General features: G+C 43.8%; 1 long non-coding RNA gene across 1 annotated transcript; it reads left to right on the plus strand.

Moving 5' to 3' along the window:
* Nucleotides 1-940: 940 nt before the first annotated feature.
* LOC112622084 lies at nt 941-6595 on the plus strand. Its single transcript, XR_003118935.1, has 2 exons — nt 941-1145; nt 5233-6595. It is a non-coding gene; the product is annotated as an uncharacterized LOC112622084 (long non-coding RNA).
* Nucleotides 6596-23725: the final 17130 nt, after the last annotated feature.

Here is a 23725-nt window from a genome sequence, read left to right on the forward strand (position 1 = left end):
TATACTGAACTGCAAGTCGTTGCATTTAAGAGTATGGATGGTGTGTCCTCTACCCTGCTTGGCAGACTTTGCTGTGAATGCATTTTTTGTCTTTGTCACAGTAAACAGAGACATCTATATTTGAGAGTTCACTCTCACTAAGCTACTGATTCAGTTCTGTGGAAGACAACCAGGCTGGTGCTAATATATGAAAGTGTTTTAGAAGTTAAAGTCATTCATTAGAAGTTAAATTCATTAGAAGTTAAATTCACTAAATTCAGGCTTAGTGGCTCATGCCTGTAATCCCAGCACTCTGGGAGGTGGAGGTAGGGAAATCACCTGAGGTCAGGAGTTCAAGACTAGCCTGGCCAACATGGTGAAGCCCTGTCTTTACTAAAAATACAAAAATTAGTCAGGCATGGTGGCGCATGCCTGTAATCCCAGCTACTTGGGAGGCTGAGGCAGGAGGCAGGCTGAGGCAGGAGGCTGGGCTTGAGCCCAGAAGGCGGAGGCTGCAGTGAGCCAAGATCGCTCCACTGAACTCCAGCCTGGGTGACAACGAGACTCTGTCTCAAATAATAATAATAACAATGATAATAATAAAATTCATTCACTGGACATGTATTTCTTGAGCACAGACACTGTAATAAACTCTGGAGACACAGGATGAATAACATAAGACTCTTCCTCCAGTGGGCTCTGGAGGGAGATAGCTGGGTACACACATAATCACCATCTGATATGATGAAAGCCCCGCACAATTCTGGCCTTCATAAGGGGACACTTACCCTGCCCTTTCTCTCCTGTTCCAAACACGACATGAACATAACATGACAACAAGATTCTCAGTCTCGCTAAACACCTCGTGGTATGTTTCACCTCCTAGGTCATAGTTCTTTGTGGTATAACAGCTTATTGCATGATTGAAGATTCGTGGGTTCATTACATTGCTTGTCCCCACATCCTATCTGCAGCCTCTAGTCCAAGACTCCCAAGGGCCCCACGACATCTGATGCATCTTAGCACAGAGCACGCTAATGTCGACTCATGCCACATCCCTGTTACACACAAGCGGTCAGAGAGGAAGCAGGGCAGAGCAGTTTTCCTCTGAGCCAGACCTCAGAGGTGGGCGTGGTATTTTTGTTTTTCCTTCCACCAAACAAAAGGTTTGTTAAGCCTACAAACTTCCCACCGTGAGTGAGGTTGAGACTTTTGTTGAGAAAGATCTGGAATGGAACAGATTAGGTTTTTAAAACCGAATTAAGCTTTAAAAAAGGTTGAGTCAACTATGATGATAATAACATTTGACCTACAAGAATGAAAGGAAACCACACAAGTAAACAAAGCCACATTTAATGATGGAGGCCTAATTGCTTTGTTTTGAAAATACAGGATTATTTTGAGCTTCAAAAGGAAATGTGCTTACGCACAATTTGAAGGTTGTAGTTTCCTTCTCAAAGAAAAATGATTGAAGATTTCACTTGGGTAAATTTAAGAGGGCTTTGTCCTTTGAGCACCTAAAATCTTCAGAGTTAAGTTGTGATTTGTCCTTTTTGTCTGATAATGACTACAACTAATGTTAACTGAGCATTTGCCAGGGACTATGCCAATGAATTATCTCTTACTAATCTGAAATACAGGACAGTAGTGGTGAGCCAAATTTTATGTTGCTTTTGTTGCATGACAAAAGATTCAAGAGATATAAAAGACAGAAAAATACGGTTATCTCTGAATACAGCATGTGGCATCGCTGTTGTACTGGTGATTATGTGAAGGGCAAGACCACGTTTCAGAACACGCTCATTACTCCTCCAAGACCACATTTAGAGTCTGTATGATCCAAGGACAGCAGCTGTGTTTGTTATCAATTCAGATCCTACTTTGTACTTTGCGGACCCCAATAATGTACCAGCAAGAAACTCGAGTCTCCTATGTTGAGAAAAATGTGACTTTGGCTGTAAGAAGGTTTCATGAGGCAAAGAATTTTAGCCTCCCTGAGCAAATTTTTTTTTTTTTTTTTTTTTTTAACCAGGAGGGGTTCATATTAATGCTTGGAATATCTGAAGTACAGGCATTCTGGAATAAATGAATATACCACCCATTCAAGCAAGTCAGGGAGTTGTGTTGAAAACGGGAAGGCTTCTCATGTGCCTGGAAACCAGAAGGCAATTGCAGACCCCTCTTCCCAGGGCAGCCAGCTCACCAAGCTTCTGTCACACTGGCCTCTTTCTGTTTGTCCAACACATGAGTCATCTTTTGCATTGGGGCCTTTGTATCTGCTGTACCTTCTGCCTGGAAGGCTCCTTGAACTCAGCTCTTTTTTTTTTCTTAGCTCAAAAATCAAGATTTTTTTCCCCTGACTGTCTTGTCTAAAGTAGACTCCCTCAAGTTAGGGCATCTATTCTAGTCTATAATTGTATGTTTATTGCAGGTCATTATTATCTGGCTCCCTTCACCTCCATGTAAGATCAATGACAGCAGGACCTGTGTCCCTCTTGCTCACCATTGGACCCCACTGTCCAGCACGGTGCTTGACATATAGTTGTTGCTCAATGCACACGTGTGTGTATGTGTGTATGTGTATGTATGTATGTGTGTGTGTGTGTGTGTGTGTGTGTGTGTATATATATATTTAGAGACAGTGTCTCACTCTGTTGCCCTGGCTGGAGTGAAGTGGCATGATCATAGCTCACTGCAGCCTTGACCTCCTGGGCTTGAGAAATCCTCTTGCCTCAGCCTCCCGAGTAGCTGAGACTACAGATGTGTACTGCCACACCTGGCTTCTTCTTATTATTATTATTCTGTAAAGACAGGGTCTTGCTATGCTGCCCAGGCTAGTCTTGAACTCCAGGCCTCAAGGGAACCTCCCACCTCAGCCTCCCAAAGTACTGGGATTATAGACACGAGCCATTGCACTGGCTCAATGCATATTTATTAAGTGAATGAATGAATAAGTGAATTCGTGAATACATGAATAATATTGAATTTAGTTATATTAGCAAAATGGGATATTACAGGATAGCACACAAACCTTATTACTGTTGTTTCTCTGAAAAATATGCCCCCTGAGAATGCAACTTGTGAGTGGGTGAGAGACTACATATAAGGGTAAAAACTGGCTAGGGCATAAAAAGTAGAAATAACAATATGGAGACATTAAATTTGCCTCTGAAGAAGCATAAAGGAAGTCTGCTTGACCTGAATAATCTTTAAGTCTGAAAACATTTCATCTATCAAAATCCAAAATCTTGTCACTCATCACTAGTTCCCACTCCCAATAACAGTTTTCTTGAAAAGATAGAAATGTCCACTCACATTCTTTTTTTTTTGAGATGGAGTCTCACTCTGTCACCCAGGCTGGAGTGCAGTGGCGCGATCTCAGCTCACCGCAAGCTCCACCTCCCAGGTTCACCACCCACATTCTTGACTGCATCACGCTTCCTGCAAAAATTGCAGATGGAGAGGCAGGGGAGAAAAAGCATCAGGGAGGTGTTGAAATAACTCATATTAGAGACCCCTAATTCCACAGTCAGTTTTAAGTGGGCAACTCTGTCTTCAGAAGGCTTAGGCTTTTGAATCTGTAGAAATCTACAGTTCACAATGTAAGCTGTTGGCTACCAGGAAATGAAGTGTTGAAATACTAATCCGATGAGTAGAGGAGGGAGGATGCTTGCTCATAGAGTTGTCTGCAGGTTGTGAGAGAGTGCCAGAATTTGGGCTTCTGGAGGAGGGAAAGAAGGTTGGAGGAGTCTGAAAGAGAAAACCAAAGTCCTCTGGTCCTGAGACCTTCCTCCCGGGATTGAGAGGCTGGGGTAGAGGTTAGGGGCTGGAGGGAGAGAAGTGGGAGCCGCAGTTTGGGGAAGTTCTGCGATCTTCTGCTTCTATCCCTGCACGTAGCCAGCCATTGGGATTTTCCAAAGCTTCAGGATAGATGAGGCAGTGCGGCCCCGTCTGAAATGGCCTCCGCGATGTAGGTGGAAAGATGTTGGTGATGCCTGAAGGTTCTTGTGTGAGCATGAGAGTAAGCTGGCAGCTAACTCCCTGCCACTGAGCCTGCCCCTTCTTGTCTTAGGGTTACAGTTTTGGGTTACAGTGTAACTGACATAATCTCCAAAGATCTGATCATGTCTTCTAATGTGTCCTAGGTACCACTTGAGAGGTACCAAGTCCTGTAGAGATTCAGAGAAGGAAAAGTGCACTTCTGGCTGGGGGTCAGGAAAAGGCTCCGGGAAAAAGCTGGCTCAGAGGGATAAGGAGACTTTTAGTGGATGGGGAAAGAAAAGCATTCAAAGATGAAACAGCAAGAGCAAAGTACAGAGGGAACGCAGAGGTGTTGTCAAAGACTGATGTGGAGACCTGCTGCATGTGGTTGGGAAGAGAGGGAGGGGTTAACAGCCACTGGGAACTATGGATGGAGGCAGTGTTCTCAAGAAGAATAAAGAGGTAAAAAAAAAAAAACAAGAAAACAAAAGAAAACCGGGGGCTGATGACAAAGGAGGCACTTGAAAAACACCACTTTTGCCAGAGATTGATTGGCGTCACCTTCTCCTGGTGAGGTAATCGTTTCTTTGACAATAGATATTTATTAAAGTCCCACTACATTGCCAGGTGCCATCCTGACTTTGGGAATAAAGCAAAGGCTAGTAAAAATGAAAACAAAAGTCCCTTCCTTTGTGGAGTTTACATTCCAGCGGGGAAGATAGGAAGTAAACAAATAGCAAAGTCAGTCAGAAGGTGGTAAATCCTATGGAGAAGGACTCAGCCCATTCAGGGAGCAAGGGCGCTGTCAGTGGCGCAGGAGCCGTGTTGTGTGGGACCCGTGAAAGCAGACGCTCTGCCTCCCAAGGTTTCATGCACATGCTCGTTCATTCATTCATGCTCTTTGCTTGTATTTTTTGCCGGGCACCGGAGCAGAGCTATAAACAAGATAAGTAAAATCCTCATGGAGCTCAGGGTCTAGTAAGCAAGTAACAGATAAATAAATAATATCATGGTAAGTAGTGGTAGTGGTCATTGTGACAAAGAAAAATAGCAGAGCAAGGGGATAAGAAGGGACGGGGGGTGGTAAGGAGATGATACTTGAGCACAGAAGGAGTGAACTACAAGTATCCCAGGAGGAGAAAAGCAAGGACAAATGCCCTGAGAGGAAATGAGTTTTGAGTGTCACGGAACGGTAAATTCATGCATGACAATGTCTTCTCTCTCCTATTCTCTTCTTTCTTTTATATTAAACACATCTGCTTCTTGGCAAAGGATCTGTGTAAAGCAAAGCATCATCTTACTGCAAGGGGAGACATCGCTGGGATCTGGTTAGAAGATCCAGCTCTGTTTTCTCTAATGAAGGTCTTTATAGGAAATCTGCATTAGTGCCTTGTCTGTGTTCATCGACCCTCTGCTTCATGGCGGAAGGGCACTTACTTGAAGGCCCCTAAGCAGAGAAGAAACGGGAGTTTCTGTCCCCTCCCTAGCTGGCTTCCCTGGCACATGCTGGTTTCCCTCCAATTCTAGAGTGCATGTCATGACCAGGGGAGGAAAGAATTCAGCTGGACCACCTCAAGACCTGTGTGACGGAGTCGAAAACTTTGCTGATGTACATGTTGGTGGTCAAGGAAGGCTTTCTGAACACTTACCTGGTGCCCACAGAGGTGAATCACAGAGGTTCTGAGAGCTAGAAGCTGGAAAGAGTCAGTCTGGGGTCCTAAAAGGTATCTTCTCTTCAGTGCCAACATCAGGGGCATATTGGTGGTAGAAACAGGGTCTCCGCGTGGCCACAGGCACCATTAATTGGTTCAGTTTTCTTCCATTTCTCCTGAGCTCATCCTGACCCTGTGCACTGCTGACCAGGAGTTCTAACCTGCAGCATCGTGGGTGGGTCCAGCTTGCAGCCTCATCAGGGTTGAGTTTGTTACTCTTACTGAGGAAGAAACTGAGACTCACAAGGATAAAGGCCCTGACCCAGGGTAACGCAGTGGTGGGGCAAGGACATGAGCCCCGCTTCTCTCACTTATGAGGAAATCTGCAAGGACGATCATTGTGCAGAAAGAGGAGGGGGAGGGGGTCTGAACTTCTGAGGCAGCCTCGCTTCTGCAGCGTTGTCTGTGGGAAGGACACACCACCCTGGCTGCACATTAGAATCACCCGGGCAGCTTTTAAAACTCCCGGGGCCCAAGTCTTACCTCGGGCCAATTAAAACAGAATCTCTGGAGGGGAGACCCAGGCAACGGGATTTTTTTTCCAAAACTGCCCAAATGGTTCCAATGTGTAGCCCAGGTTAAGAACCACTGTTTAAGGGCAAACTCTGTTGCAGCTGTTGAAAAAATTTTTTAATGCAATAATCTTGGAATTGTCTTGGTTTAAAAAGGACTAATAGCTTACTACTTCTTCCTTCTCTGGTCACTCCAGAGTAGTCATTTTTCAAGATAAGGACCTGGGTTAAGTGAGCATAAAAACACGAATAAAAATTAAAATAAATTACTAAGTGAGAAATAAAAGCCATGAATAATGTAACAAGGGGAAGAGCTGGAAGAACTAGGGCAGAAAGCAAAGCTGAGAAAATATAAGAAGAGGGTCACTGCGGAAGCCTCTGTGGGGTCGGAATACAAATGGAGGAAGGAAAGCTGGTGTGTAAATCCTGTCTTTTTGATACTTGGGCCCAGTAAGTACCTTGGATACCTGAGGGATTTCAGTTCTTGCAGATGATTGACAAGCTCCAGCCATGGACTGCCAGCATCCCCCAGAAAGAGCAGCCACGCCCAGGTCTGTACAGCGTGTTCTAGACTGAGCAGGACATGGTGAAGAGCAGTAGAACTGTAGTCACATGGCCACGCATAGTGGCTCATGCCTGTAATCCCAGCACTTTGGGAGGCCGAGGCAGGCAGATCATGAGGTTAGGAGTTTGAGACCAGACTGGCCAACATAGTGAAACCCTGTCTCTACTAAAACTACAAAAATTAGCTGGGCATGGTGGCACATGCCTGCAGTCCCAGCTACTTGGGAGGCTGAGGCAGGAGAATTGCTTGAATCTGGGAGGCAGGGGTTGTGGTAAGCCGAGATCGCACCACTGCACTCCAGCCTGGGCAACAGAGTGAGACTCTGTCTCAAAAGAAAAAAAAAGAACACACACCCATACAGGTGTCAAAAAAAAAAAAAAAAAAGAATTGCAGTCACATGATCACATGAGCTCCAGGCCTTTGAATTGGAATCCAGGAGGGATGATGAGGAAGAAGAGGCCTTGTTTTGCTTGAAAAAGCCCCAGTGATTTGGTCACACTCCTTCCCTCTCCTTTCCCTTTTCTCCTCCACTGCTACACGGAGAATTACTGTCCCCACAAGGACTCACCTGTGTGACCAACTCTCCTGCAGGTCCAAAACAATCCAAAACTTTGTGACTAGCATATCACCTTCCAGGAAGCTCCTGAAGGAATACACTCCCACTGGGAAGGGTGATGGGTAAGGATTCCCAGAACCTGTCACTCAATGATTGACATTAGTCTTAGTCATGGTTACCACCAAAACTTCCCCAAAGGAGGGACATTCGGGTCCTTTGATTGACCAATTGTGTGTTCTTCAGGAAGATTTGCTTCCAACCAATTCCCAGCAAGCTCAAGCAATAGATGACAAAATGTTATAAACCGAAACATTGTATCAAATGGTAACCAAGTTTTGGGTCTTCAGATTAACACATTCTTTCTTAGACACAGTCCACTAAATACAGACCTCACCATGAATGATTTGTTTGTTTGAACTGGTGATTCTTTGTCATCAGTTTATTATGGTTGAAAGTTGAGAAGGCACATACAATTGCCAGATATTTGGGGGACAACTGGAAGGCACAGAGTTTCCTAAAAGACCTCTATGAAATTGTAGTTGAACTGGGGCAAAACAGGAGCATATTTTGATGAATTTTGTTCTCAGGTATTGTAAAGAGTTACATATATGTATATTTTTACTCCAACCTATTTGACCTGCAAAAACCTTCTTGAGTTATGGGAGTTTTGATTAACAAGTACTCATTACATTATCTGAAGACCATGTCTGTAAGTCTAGAATATATAAACAGTTACTATGAACATCGCTGAAAAGGAAAAGTTGACCTTGCAGGGCATTCCTGCCTCCTGGATACACTCCAAGTGGCACCTTTCCCTGCTTTATAAAATGGCATATTCCAGAATGTTATCAAAGTATGTCTTAAAAGATATCAACACCCTCAATGATTTACAGTGTCACTATGGTTTCTTGTAAGAAAGAAAAAAAAATCCAAGTTGGCAAACTGGTATAAATGGTGCATAATAATATTTTTTTGATGGCCTGGGACAGCCAATGGGTGCCTTTAATGTGAATGGCTGCAAAGGTGCTTTTGATACCTGTGTGTAAAGGTGGAAACCCAAAGCTTTCACACCACATGGTGTAGACCCAGCAGAAGTGGCCATAGGTGCAGAAACTCCCAAACAAACATGTAACCTAACAACTCTATCAAACTAATCAAAATGTTCCCATTGAATCATCTAAAATAAGATGAGATCTCTCTCACCTTCACAGAGTTAGTCAAGTTCCTCTCCCATGTGATTATATCTCTGGCAAAAGCTTCCTTTGGGCCTAACCCACTTTTTAAAGCATGGCTGGTATTGTACATTTGTTAGTGGGAAAGGGACACCTCTTATCTCTTAGAAATATAATCAGGTTGGGAAAAGGAGAAATAGTCACAGACCATTTGATTGGTGGCCAGGAGAAGAACGAGCCATAGGCTCAGCATTTGGGTGTTTGACCAATCCCTGGGCTCAGCTAGAGTAACACAGAGAGAAACATGCTTGTTGACCAGATATTCAGAATCCCCAAAGCTACCCAACCCAAAGTCAAGCCATGTTCTGGGAGTCTCACTGATATCTTTTAAATAGATTCCAGCTGGGAAAGATCACGCCCTACCGAGAAATAGTATGAGTTGGCAAACGTTTTGTGAATAAGGGCCAGATAGTAAACTTTTTTCTTTTTTTGAGATGGAGTCTCACTCTGTGCTGTGGTACAATCTTAGTACCATATCTTAGTACCATATTGTGGCAGAGCATGGAAGGCGCGATCTCAGCTCACTGCAACCTCCGCCTCCTGAGTTCAAGGGATTCTCCTGCCTCAGCCTCCTGAAGAGCTGGGACTGCAGGCGCCCACCATCATGCCCAGCTAATTTTTTTGTATTTTTAGTAAAGATGGGGTTTCACCGTGTTAGCCAGGATGGTCTCGATCTCCTGACCTCATTATCCGCCCACCTCAGCCTCCCAAAGTGCTGGGATTATAGGCGTGAGCCACTGCGCCCGGCTGATAGTAAACATTTTAGGTTTTGCAGGCCACATGGTCTCTATCACAACTACTCAATTCTACTATTGCAGTGCAAAAGCAGCCACAGACTATGTGGAAACAAATGGATGTGGCTGTAGTCTAATAAAACTTTATTTACGAAGACAGGCCACGTGACAGATTTGGCTGAGGGCTGTAGTTTGCCAAATTCCTCTCCCTATTTATATTATTGAGAATGATCTGTGTAGGTGGAAGATGAACGTGTTCACCAAATTATAGAGTATGATTTTTAGAGGCCAATATAGGGGTAGCAAAGAACATGGACTCTGAAGCCTGAATTCAGATCCTTACTCCATGAGCTGGATAACCTTGAGCAAATTATTATACCACTCTGTGCCTCATCTATATGAGGCACATACTTTGATCTATACGAAGAAGTTTTATTCATCTATAAAACGAGGATTATAATAGAACTTAGTATTGTAATTTGGGTTCATCCCAAAGTGGACCCAGAAGAAAGGATTTAGATATAAGTGATTTTTTGAGAGGTGATACCAGGAAGTACAAGTGAAGGAATAAGGGTGGGTGAGAGCAGAGGGAGAGAAGCTCTTGAAGGGGCTGTAAAGGAGCAGTCATTCTCGAGGGCAATGGGGACACCATCATGTGAGGACCTTCACAGTACTGCAGAGGACAGGGAACTGGCATGTTTACCTATGCACGCATGTTCCTCAATGTCATTTCATATCAAACTGTCCACTGTGACTGCAGGTGTAATTGGGAAGTGGACTGAGGGCACATGGATGGGCAATAATGTCTGCCACACGATTTCACAGGGCTGTTATAAAGATGACATGAATTTGTATTTTCAAGGCACATGGGGAAAAAATGCCTGGTCTTCAGGAAATGCCATTTAAGTGATTGCCAAATAAAGAGTGGGCATCCTTTGAAGCAGTAGGAAAGAATATTAGGCATAACAAAAATTCAATTGTTGAAATTTCATATCTGTAAAGGTAATATGGATTGAACACTGAAACAAGTTCCACAGTAGATTATGAACGAAAACTAGAAATGCCAGGAAACATGTAGGTAGATTATAGGCAGTGGCCTCTTCAACTCTGTCAAGTTGTGAGTCAATATCATGTACTACATTAGCTGATGACAGTGATCTGGAGTGACCCTAGGAAGGCAGGGACACAGGAAAGCAAATAAAATGCATGCTATGTTTAACCTATGCCTAGTTGTTATAATTTGGCACTGTAATTAGGCACAAATGACATATTCTTTACTTGAATTATTATAATTTGAATTACTTTTATGCAACCTTATAAAGTTTTTTTTTTGGAGACGGAGTCTCACTCAATTGCCCAGGTTGGAGTGCAGTTGCAGGATCTCAACTCACTGCAACCTCTGCCTCCCGGGTTCAAGCAGTTCTTCTGCCTCAGCCTCCCAAATAGCTGGGATTATAGTCATGTGCCACCATGCCTGGCTTACTTTTGTATTTTTAGTAGAGATGGGGCTTTGCCATGTTGGCCAGGCTGGTCTCGAACTCCTGACCTCAGGTGATCTACCCACCGCAGTCTCCCAAAGTACTGAAAATACAGGAATGAGCCACTACACACGGCCCCATTAAAAGTTTTTCTCTTATTTGGTTAGTCCTTCAGTATCTAAAATTAGGAAAAGATTGTCCATTTTTCCTAATACAGTTTAATCATTTCAACCACCTATGTATATGAATTAAAGTGTAGAAACGTAACCCACATACTCTGGCCTTTTGTTTACAACCTTCTTGACTCTCGATTCCATTCATTCTCACCCTGTCGGGTCTCTCCCACATACCCCCATCCGTCCCCTGTTTTTCATGTGATTTTAAGGCATATGCACCTACTTCCCCTGAGAGGTCTTCCTGCTGGTAGACTCTGGGGAAGGGTGCTCTTATTGAGAGGTAACAACGTGCTAGCAGCCCTCGCTCGCTCTCAGCGCCTCCTCAGCCTCCGCATCCACTCCAGCCGTGCTTGAGGAGCCCTTCAGCCCGCCGCTGCACTGTGGGAGCCCCTCTCTGGGCTGACCCAGGCTGGAGCTGGCTGCTTCTGCTTGCGGGGAGGTGTGGAGGAGGAGGCGAAGGCGGGAACCGGGCTGCACGCGGTGCTCGCGGGCCAGCGCGAGTTCCTGGTGGGCGCAGTCTAGGTGGGCCCCGCACTCAGAGGTGTCGGCCTGTGCAGCTGCCCTGGGCAGTGAGGGGCTTAGTACCTGAGCTAGCAGCTGTGGAGGGTGCGCTGGGTACCCTATCACTGACAGTCCACCAGCGCCACGCTCAAATTCTCACCGGGCCACAGCTGCTTCTCTGCGGGGCAGGGCCCCAGCCCCACCACACCCCCATGGGCTCCCGCGTGGCACGAGCCTCCCTGACTGGCGCCACCCTCTGCTCCGTGGCACCTGGTCCCATCAACCACCCAAGGGCTGAGGAGTGCGGGCGCCCGGCACGGGACTGGCAGGCAACTCCGCCTGCGGTCCCTGGCACGGCATCCACTAGGTGAAGCCAGCTGGGTTCCTGAGTCAGGTGAGGACTTGAAGAACTTTTATGTCTACTTGGAGGATTGTATATGCACCAATCAGCACCCTGTGTCTAGCTCAAGGTTTGTAAACGCACTGATCAGTGCTTTGTGTCTACCTGTTCTAGTGGGGACTTGGAGAACTTTTGTGTCTAGCTAAAGGACTGTAAATGCACCAATCAGCACTCTGTGTCTAGCTCAAGGTTTGTAAACGCACCAATCAGCTGTCTGTAAAATGGGCCAATCAGCTCTGTAAAATGAACCAATCAGCAGGATGTGTGTGTGTGTGTGTGTGGTGGGGAAAGGCGGGGTCAGACAAGGGAATAAACGCAGGCTGCCCAAACCAGCAGCGGCAACCCAGTCTGGTTTCTTTTCACCCTGTGGAAGCTTTGTTGTTTAGCCCTTTGCAATAAATCTTGCTGTTGCTTATTTTTTGGGCCCGGGCCACCTTTAAGAGCTGTAACACTCATCACAAAGGTCTGCATCTTCACTTCTGAAGTCAGCGAGACCAGGAAGCCACCGGGAGGGAAGAACAACTCCAGACGGGAAGACCGAACAACTGTGCATGTGCTACTCTTATGAACTGTAACACTTACTTTGAAGGTGTGCGGTTTCAGTCCTGAGGGCAGTGAGACCCGAACCCATCAGAAGGAACAAACAACTCCAGACACGCTGCTTTTAAGAGCTGTAAAACCACGAAGGTCTGCAGCTTCACTCCTGAAGTCAGTGAGACCACGAACCCACCAGAAGGAACAAACTCTGGATACACCGTGTTTAAGAACTGTAACACATACTGTGAGGGTCCACAGCTTCATTCTTGAAGTCAGTGAGACCAAGAACCCCCCGATTCTGGACACATTATCTTAGTACTATATTGTGGGAGAGACGTGAGGGAGACATCCTTGACCCCAGCGGGCGATAGGAGGAGCACAGTAGATAGGAGCCCTGGCTCCTTTGTGTTTCGCAGTTCCAGGTAGATGGAAAGTGAAGGGTTGGGCTTAATGAGAAATAAGGCTCTGAGAAGAAAGTGTGCAAAAGAGTTGGTTCTTGTTTCCAGAATTTTACTACAAAAGCATAGACAACAATCTTTGGCATGGGTCAGTAGCTATAAGAATAAACCTAAAACCACTTTCAATAACCAGGGGAATAATCTTGAGTGGGAAGAGGAGGAAACAGCCATGCCTCTCTATCCAGCCTCGCCAGGCTCTTGACGTTACTGAAATAGAATAATCTTCAGAGACGCTTACAGCATGTGTTGCAGGCAAATGCTTTTGGCTGCAAGAAACAAAACCGACTGAAAGTGGCTTAAAGTATAAGGAAATTTAGTACTACACAAAAGAAAATGTCCAAAATTGCTAAATTCATTGGTTCAAAAAATGTAATCCAGGATCCAGGCTCTATTCTGCCAACCTTCATGTATCATCCTTGTTCTCCTGCTGGCTCTCCCTGTGGTTGAAGGTGGCTACTGCCTCTCTGTGTATCACAACAAGCACAACCACATCCAGAGGAAGAAGAAACTGTCTTTATGTGTGCCTCTCTTAAGAGTGAGGAAACCTTTCCCAGAAGTCACCCAGCCAAATTTCTGCCAGAACTGTTTGGTCACAATAGCCTGCAAGGTCAGTCCTAAACAAGCCATGGGCAAGACCAGGACCATCATGGCTGACTCAGATGGGTAAAAATTGGCTGCTGGAGCTAGGTTGGAGTTGGTGACTCCTTTGAGTCACATCAAGGAGAAACAGGTTCCAAAGCAACTTTGGAACTCTGCCAACAAAGAAGGGGGTGGATTGAATGCTGACTACCAACAGTAGGGTTATGAAGATGTCCTGGAGCTCCACTGATACTGTGTCTTTTTTCCAGCTTTTCCTGCTTATTAGCAAATGGCTAAAGCTCCTTTGAAAAAATAAGAGCTCTTTGATTCTACAATTTCAAATGAAAAGCACTAAAGTATGAATGTAAGTAGGAAGAGTGTGAGTTGGATGAGTTTCCCTTTAATTGGAAAAGTCTAACATGCAGTCTTTTCTTCTTTGGAAAGAGGAAGAGTACTAGAAATCAGAAAGGTACTTGGTACCTCAAGAGGTTGGCATAACCGTTTGTATACAAATTTATTGTAGTATTTACCATCTAATGTGGTTATTTACTTATACATGTCAGCCCTACCACTCTGTGAGTCCTTAATGGGCAGGGGACTCCACTATTCTTCATCACATCCCAGAAACCAGTGCAGGCCAGCACATATTTCCTGTCCTGCCAAGCTTCACTCATGCTCACCTTGGTAGAAACTGTGATGAGAAACACTCAGCTCCGTCATGTAACCCAGACATACATTATAAGTCTGGCTCATGCTGGTCAGATGGTTCCAGCTGACTAAGTACCTTTTCTTGCTCCCAGTTCCTGATGATATTTTCTTGAAAGAATTTGTGCAAATCTAATTACCCTCTCCCCACACATATTCCTGCCCCTTACATTTTGAGTTACTGCTTCTCTCCTGCGTTTTTAGTTATTGCTTCTCAATTCTTCTCCCTTTTAGGTCCCCAGCCAGCTTCAAGCTCCAGAAGACACTCCTCTGCTTTATCTTTAACTAAATACCAGTCTATCGGTTATTTAAACATCTATTAACTACTGTAATACCACTATGGTTTTTGTCTTGGCCGCATTTGTCATTTCCTCTGATACCTTTTTTCTTAGGTTCATGGTTTCCTATTTTCCCCATCAATTTTCTCCTCTCCTGAGACCTATAGTCCCCACTGTTCTATTTCTGCCAATCACCATCTTATCTATTATACAGGAGCAGCCACCAAACTCTCATTTCCATCAACATGCAAAAGATGAATTATGTGTCCACAAAAAGGGGAACAAACACAAAAGAGGCAGTCCTGGATTTCCAAATGCCTCATACAAATGGGCAGTTGTACACGATCCCCCTGCACCCATCCCATCACCCTCTTCAGTGCATATAAACTAGGAGGCTGCAACATGCATAAATTCAATAAGTACTTTCAGAAGCCTACCAGGAAGAAATCTAATGTTCTTTCCCCTTCTACAGTTGATCCTAGTTTGTACCCATGCAAATGATGCTGATATTTAGACAACTTTAAAGGGCTTATAAAGTCCACAAAGGACTCTGACACCCAAATTAAAGTTGTATCCTTAGTTCACCTCACTGTGCAAAAATATTGCAAAATATTTGGTGAAGTTAATCCCCATCTGACCACCTCCACAATCACTAACCACAACAGGAGAAGTTAAAGAAAGAATTCCGGGCGTGCTTTATGATTTATTTGCTGTGTGAGTTTTAAGCTAAAGCCTTAACTTTTGATATATATTTGATTTTCAGAATAGGCTGCAGAAGAACAACCTTAATGTTAACTGCTTCCCTGTAGTGTGAAAGACTGTCTCAGGCTCCTCTGAATCTGCTGTCGTTTCTGTTGATTCATGAGGTTGGATTATATTTTGCAAATTTTCTTTAATGAGTGTATATGTGTATTGTGTATACATTGCAGGTTTTTCTTTACTCCATTGTGGAGATGACTGTACAGGCTGTTAATGTCTATTCCCAGTGGTACATGCTCTCTATTTGGCAACCAAAGAGAGAACAAGTTGATCAGAGATGTGGCGGTAATGCATATGTAAGGGCCTAGAAACCAGTGGTAAGAACATGAGTGTATGGAATCACTGCGTACCAGCCCCTGAGGGAGTAATTACAGATAGACTCTGAAGCTGTTTAATAACTGGCAGCATCATAGATTTTTGTAATCACCTGAGAAGCTGCAGATTAGCCTAATTGAGTTCCAAGTACACAGAGAGTGTGCAACAACCACTTGTTGAGCTGGCTTGAAGCTTAAGAAGAAAGGCTGAAGCCTGTGCACGTGGGAGGGGAGGAGCACCTATCTCGTTCTCAGAAATGAATGAAATCTCAGTCCTTTGTCTTCTACCCCCTTTTGAGTTTGAAGTCAATTTTCCTAAGGTCAGTGTTTGAAGAGGAAGGAGTGGATTGGGGAAAAAGATCAAGGATGAAGTTATAAAGCTAATAACTTGAATTTACTAGGAACTTACTATAGACCAAATACTATCATGATGAATAAAAGGAAACTCTGGACTCAGGAGCTTTAAACTAACTCTGCTATGTAATTATGAAATTAATCTATAATACGTCTTCATAGTATTCAGTCTACTCTGGCATTTTAAAATAAAGCAAAGTCATTTTAATTTGCTTTTATACTCAAAAACTGACAATGAAACAATAATAAAGGATTTCATTATGCCAAAAAGAAAGAAGACTGTGGATACAACCAGAATTAATGTTGATTTATAAAGAAAAGAAAATTGGCCAACGTTTAGTACAGTTGTGAACATTAATCAAAAAAAATTTTTTTTTTTTTTTTTTGAGACAGAGTTTCACTCTTGTTGCCCAGGCTGGAGTGCAATGGCGTGATCTCAGCTCACTGCAACCTCAGCCTCCCGGGTTCAAGTGATTCTCCTGCCTCAGCCTCCCGAGTAGCTGGGATTACAGGCATGCACCACCACACCCAGCTAATTTTGTATTTTTAGTAGAGACAGGGTTTCTCCATGTTGGTCTCAAACTCCCAACCTTAGGTGATCCACCCACCTCGGTCTCCCAAAGTGCTGAGATTACAGGTGTGAGCTGCTGTGTCTGGCCTAATCACAATATTCTTGAAAATGACTTATTCCAACCAGACTGTCCTTCTCTTCTGTGGCAGGAAGAAGCAATGTGCTGTGGGCCTAACAGCAGAGCAGGACTTGCTCTTTCATGTATTCCTTCAACAAATATTTGTTGGGTCTTATTAAGTGCCGTGCACTGTGCTAAACATGGAGGATACGACAATGAATAAAATGAACTCCCTATGCCCAAGAAGGTCATTGTCTGGAAAGGAACAATGTAATGTCAATGTCAATAGAATATGAACATTTTAAGATAGGGAAAGTATCAAGTGTAAGAAGCATATAAAAGGAGCATCTAGTCCAGTTTTAGGGAGAAAAGGAGAAGAAGAGGGCCATCTAAAGCAAAGACCTGAAGAGCAGCAGAAAGCAAAGATCGGGGCGAAAAAGTTTCAGAGAGAGGGAAGGAACCATTGTGCAAGGCCTCAAGTTCAGGGCCGTAGCCAGGAAGGAATGAAAACATGGTGGAGTCACGCTGGGAATTGGGATATTGCTCTGGGCATTCAGACCATGTTCCTAAGGGCAATAGGACAATAACCGTTATTCTAAGTGGTGTAAATAATTGAAAAGTCTGCCAAAAGAAGGAAGACATTGAGCATACAAAATACATCTCATGTGCTTTGGGGCATTAATCTCACTACTTGAGGCTCATAATTTGCACTTGGACATAGTTCACTAAGAGAACTAAACAAAATGTACACTGGCATCTAATATTTAACAATACATGCACATGTATATAAGCATAAGCCTATTTACTATTGAGTTGCATGGTAATTGAGCTTCAATAACCATAATCAATAGTACTGTTACAGAGTTAAGCCAATTTTCTTTTCTCTTCTCACTCTGTTAGCCTCTAAATGTGTATTATCATTGAAATATCATCGACTGTTCTTCACCTCATGCTCAAGTGATTAAATGCAAATTAAAAGGCAAAAATCCACAATTGTATTTCCTGGGACATGGGGCACCTCCCATCACTCCACACACTCCACGTTGAAATAACCTACATGTGAATGAATCAAACAAGCGAAGTACTGTGTGCTCAAACAGTAATAGCCTAATAAGGTGGCAAGCAGATAGATTCTGAAACTGTAATTGCTTTGGGATAGGAGAGTTTTTGTGGTGAGGCGTAAGAAACAATCACCAAATAAAGGCTTCTAAGAAAAGTGCAGACACCATCCTGATTGCATAAAAACAGGAGGGCTTACATGGTCAATAATAGACTTTTTGTTGCAGTTGTTTTCTATCAGGCGTATTCCTTTCTTTTTGTGAGTATTTTTATACTAAAGGAGAGGTGTACCTTTCGCAATGGAATAAATTGTGCCGTGAACAGTTATGAACAGAAATAGTAAGTCAATATAAATAAAGTTGGTGAAACCTTTATTTCAGAGAATGCAATCTCAATGATTGCAAGCATGAAAAGAAAAATCTTTGTGACTTGTATATCGAGTCACACAAACTTGATTAGGCCAACAGGAGCCACCATGAGACACACACTGGAGGGAATGCAGAAGCCCAGGGCCCAGACCAAAGCCAGAATGAACTTTCACCCACCATCATCCTACTGGTTGGGAAGGGACAGAGGTGCATGAATCATGGTAGAACAACACAATCATTGTACTTGAACATATTTCAAGTGTGCTATATGGCTCCCTGTGTGTGGCAGGATGGTATTCTCATTCTTCTTCCTTCCTTTTGTTTCTTTCCATAGCGTGGTGATCTAAAGTTATGCAATAAGTGGCAGTCAGTATCAGCAAGAGACAATTTTCCTTCTTTTTGATGACTTTTGCTCAAACTGTGGACAACAGACCAGCAACATTGGCATCACATGGCTGCTTGATAGAAATGTAGGCCCTTGGGCCCTACCCCAAACCTACTGAATCAAAGTCTGTATCTTAATAAGATCCCAAATGATTCCTATGCTGTGGATAAGCCACTCTAAAGAATATGGGCCAGACACGGTGGCTCATGCCTGTAATCCCAGCACTTGTGGGGGCCAAGGCAGATCATGAGGTCAGGAGTTCGAGACAAGCCTGGCCAGCATGGTGAAACCCCGTCTCTACTAAAAAAATTACGAAAAATTAGCCAGGTATGGTGGTGCATGCCTGTAATCCCAGCTACTCAGGAGGCTGAGGCAGGGCAATCACTTGAACCCAGGAGATGGAGGTTGCAGTGAGCTGAGATCGTGCCACTGTACTCCAGCCCGGGTGATAGAGCGAGACTCTGTCTTAAAAAAAAATAAGCACCTTTTGAGGCTCTCAGAAGCTACCATCTCCTCTAAGATGGAGCCAGGAGTGAAGTCTTCACAACCTTCACGACATGAGGCACCTGCAGGTTGGAGCTAGGACGCTGGGATGAGAGAAGCAGGGAGGAAAGAGAAACGGAGGGAGACAAATGTAGATGGGCCTCTCAGGTGCACACTGAGGCTGGCTCTGAATGCACTGATTGGTGACCCATGAGATAAATAACACATTGCAGTATTCTCTGGACTTTTCTAAAAGTGCATTGACTTGCCATGTGCTATTTTTTGTTGTTAGGAGGCACAATGACTTTTCTTTCGAGTTTTTGGAGAATAACTTAGCTTTGTTTAAAAATGGTAGTTTGGCACTAAGTGCCCATATTTTGCTGACTCTCACTGCAGCCTGTAGGGGCAACACCTAAGCCCCCTGCAATGGCTCCCCCAAGACTATTTGGGGGAGTTCTGCAAGCGACTTATACATATGCTCCCAAACAATTACCGTGTGGCGTCTGGACGACATCATGGCCTCTTCTGGGTAGATCCATAGTTACTAGGGAGAGTTGCCCATGTTGGGCATGGCTGTCACTTTTTTTGGGTTCCACTGTGCCTGAAGGCCCTGTAGCCCCTGCTGACCAGACTCTCCACCACCAATGCCAGAGCCCCTAGGGGGCCAGAGCCAGGCGGAGAGGGCATACACTCTGTCAGAGAGCTACCAAAGCTTGGCTATGGCCAAGTCACTCACTGCTTTGAGACTTGTTTTCCCATTTATAGTAAAGAACAGAACTTCTACCTTGCAGCATGGGTATATAGATAAGCAGAGGACCTGGCTCACAGTGGGCACGTTAGCTTACTGGTGTGGTCATGCTTTTTACCTTGAATACATTTGCAATGGACTTTATTTGACTGGGCCCTAGGAAGCTATTCCAGGGCCCTTTTTTACTATCAAGAGCATGTGGATTTCTACGGGCTGCAGAATGTAGGCTGTGAAGACAATCTGAGAGTGACTTCTAGTAACCCCACTGATCACCAGCATGAATGGGGTTGATCTGACTGCCTTCCATCTCATGCCCCCCATGAGACCATTCCTACCTGAGAAAAGAAGGCAATGAAGGAATTGGGAGACCTTGCCCAGGTGATCCCCTCCTGATCTTGCCGTGCCCTCCCCCTGCGTTACATCTGTCCTCCCTGATTCAATTGCCTGCCTTTGAAAACTGGAGCTGCCACTGTTCACATCCTACAGGCATCATCCGACCACCTCCTCCCTTCTGGCCCAAGTGTTCCCAGTAAACCAACCTCATACATAGACACACACAACCACACACACACACCACCTTCATACACAGGCACACACACAGTATACTTACACCACCCTCACCCAGAGATCCACAGATACACGCATGCACTCATGCCCAAGCTGTAAAAGGAGAATAAATCTCAGGACCCCCAAATCACTAAGCCAAAGGGAAAAGTCAAGCTGAAAACTATGTCAGGCAAACCTGACTCTCATTTTTTTCCTAAATAAGACATCTACAAAGGTAAAAAGTCACATACCTCCCTCACGATTTCCCCACAAGAAAATTGCTTGTGGACCAAGGACAGACAGAACTCAAAGTCACCCCTCTGCTCACCTGGGACAAATGCATACCCAGTGGCTTCCTCTGCCCTACCGTTTCACTAAGCCAGACTAAGACATAAGTGACTATTCCTCTATATTGTGTATTCAGTGAAAGGCTAATCAGAGACTCAAAAGACTGCAACCCTTTGTCTCTTACCTACCTATGACCCAGAAGCTCCCTCTTCTGCCTTGAGTTGTCTTGCCTTTCCCAACTAAACCAATGTACATCTTACATATATTGATTGATGTCTCATGTCTCTCTAAAATGTATAAAACCAAGGTGTGTCCTGACCACCTTGTGCACATGTCGTCAGGACCTCCTCCTGAGGCTGTGTCACCAGTGTGTCCTTAACCTTGGCAAAATAAGCTTTCTAAATTGTTTGAGATCTGTCTCAGATACTTTTCGGTTCACAAGACACACACATACCACATCATGGGCATACACATACCACCTTCACACGTGGAGACACACACATGCACTTATGCACACACTCTCAAACACAGACACACACACATACACCACAGTGCACACACACACACTCTCATACATACACGAATTGCCTTTCATTGATACAGTTGACCTCCCTTTTATTATTACCAGTCAGCCATGGAAATTTGAACATAATGCTTCTGAAAGCTCATAAATGACAGTAATGTAGTTTTTTTTTTTTTTTTACTGGTTTCAAATCCCAATTTTCAAACTTCACATCATAACTTAAAAGAAAAAGAATCAATCTCGTGATAAAATATAAGATAAATGTGTTTCCCTTAAAAGGCTAGCTCCCGGGCCCCATGATATTGGGAACAATGTTCCATCACAGAGTATTTTCCCTTCCACATTTCCAGGGCTCCTCCCGAACCCTTCTCTCTCTGGCTTCTGTTCTGTTCCATCATCCATTGCGCAGAAACAACACTACTATTTGTCTACGGGTCATTTGTCCCAAGTTCTTCCATCATGTCCACAAAAGTAAGGCAGGAGAAAACTAGGAAGAAAAACAGTTGATTTTATTTATTTATTTATTTATTTGAGATGGAGCCTAGCTCTGTTGCCCAGGCTGGAGTGCAGTGGTATGATCTCAGTTAACTACAACCTCCATCTCCCCGGTTCAAGCAATTCTCCTGCCTCCACCTCCCAAGTAGCTGGGATTACAGGCATGTGTCACCACTCCTGGCTAATTTTTGTATTTTTAGTAGAGACAAGGTTTCACCATGTTGGCCAGGCTGGTCTCAAACTCCTGACCTCAGGTGATCCACCTGCCTCAGCCTCCCAAAGCGCTGGGATTACAGGCATGAGCCACAGTGCCCGGCCAAATGAAGTTGATTTTAAGTTATGCCACTTAGATTTGAAGTCTTGGGGTTCAAGACCCAGATCTACTATGGACTAGTTGGAAGATTTGGCAAATATGCTTAATCTCTCTGAGCCTCAGTTTATTCATCCAGCAAAGAGGGTTAGTAATATCTACTTGACAAGGTTTGGGATAAGAAAAATGAAATGCTATTTCTTGTTCTTTTTTTTTTTTCCTTCAGACGGGGTCTCACTCTGTCGTCCAAGCTGGAGTGCAGTAGCACGATCTCAGCTCACTGCAGCCTCGACCTCCTGGGCTCAGGTGATCCTCCCACCTCAGCCTCCCGAGTAGCTGGGAACACCGGCATGCACCACCACACCTGACTAAGTTTTGCATTTTTTTTTTTTTTTTGTAGAGATGGGGTTTTGCCATGTTGCCCAGGCTGTTCTCAAAGTCCTGGGCTCAAGCGAGCCACCCACCTTGGCCTCCCAAAGTGTTGGGATTATAGGTGTGAGCCATTGTCTCCAGCCATGAGATGCTATGTCTACTTGACTATTCCCTGGCACAGGTGATGTATTATTTGTGAAAGTTCTTTGTCATCTTTAAGCCAACATGTATACATACACACACACACACACGTATATAATATACAGTATACTACATATTTTAAGTATAAAAATATATAAATATATAATGTATATAAATATATAAATTATAATAAAATATATACTGTGTAGTATATAGCATTTTACTATAACATATTTTTGCTATTTACTATATTTTACTATTATAATATATAATCTATGAGTAGTGTGTGTGTATGTATCTATATATACACACACTACCCATTTCTTACACACACATCTCTAAGGGTCTAAGTCCGCAGTCTAATAATTGTTTGTACTTTGTAAGTTTGCAAAATAAATAACAGTATTTATTTTAACAAAAATTGTCCTTTTTATAACTGGAAGCTAAATAGCCCTGAAATGAGAAACTGGGAATATGCTGCTAGGACTATTCAAACCTTTTTTTTTTACCGAGACAGAGTCTTGGTCTGCCGCCAGGCTGGAGTGCAGTGGCTTGACCTCGACTCGCTGCAACCTCTGCCTCCCGGGTTCAAGAGATTCTCCTGCCTCAGCCTTCCGAGTAGCTGGGACTATAGGCACGTGCCACCATGCCCAGCTAAATTTTTTTGTATTTTTAGTAGAGACAGGGCTTCACCATGTTGGCCAGGATGGCCTCGATTTCTTGACCTCGTGATCTGCCCGCCTCAGCCTCCCAAAGTGCTGGGATTACAGGCGTGAGCCACCGCGCCCAGCCTCAATTCTTACATATAATAAAACCCTTTGAAAATCGTTTAAAACTAATACAACTAGAAAAATTCTACAACTAGAAGTGATTCCTGCCCCTGAATTTCTTCCAATCAGGTCAATGAACTACTATTAAAGTAGATTTCATTCAAACAAATTAAAATTTAAAATTGTAAAAAGATCAACACACATTTTGGTTTATTTTTTGGTAATCACATTATAAATTGAACTTCATTCACAAGTAATTTTTTTTTCCTCAAACTTCGAGAGTGAGCACAAACATCTATTTTCTTTTGTTTTGGTTTTTTCTCTTGAATATCTTATGGAAGTAAAATCAATTTGATATAAAGTTCACCCTTTCTGCCACCTCTAGTCTTATAGCCTGATAGATAAGTCATACGTTTCTTCTCTCAGTTTTAAAAATATTAAACCCCAAGATCAGAGAGTTAATTACACATATTTGATTAGAGTTTTCAGAGAAAGCATCTCAACTCAGAATTGGTGATTTGGCCGTAAAATTAGCTGGAAGGGGAAAAGCCCCTCAGCGGCTCCGTACAGGTGGACCCCACCCTCTCCCCTGCTGAGGTCTCTTTGGCTTCCTAGGAGCAAAATACCCCTAGGTCCCTGGCCAGTTCACACTGGAGCATCCTCCCATGACCTTTTTCTTTCTTTCTTTCTTTTTATTTTTTATTTTCTGAGACGGAGTTTCGCTGTTGCCTAGGCCGGAGTGCAGTGGCACCATCTCGGCTCACCGCAACCTCTGCCTCCTGGGTTCAAGCGATTCTC

Source organism: Theropithecus gelada, chromosome 4, assembly GCF_003255815.1.
Source record: "Theropithecus gelada isolate Dixy chromosome 4, Tgel_1.0, whole genome shotgun sequence".
In the NCBI taxonomy this organism is placed as follows: Eukaryota; Metazoa; Chordata; class Mammalia; order Primates; family Cercopithecidae; genus Theropithecus; species Theropithecus gelada.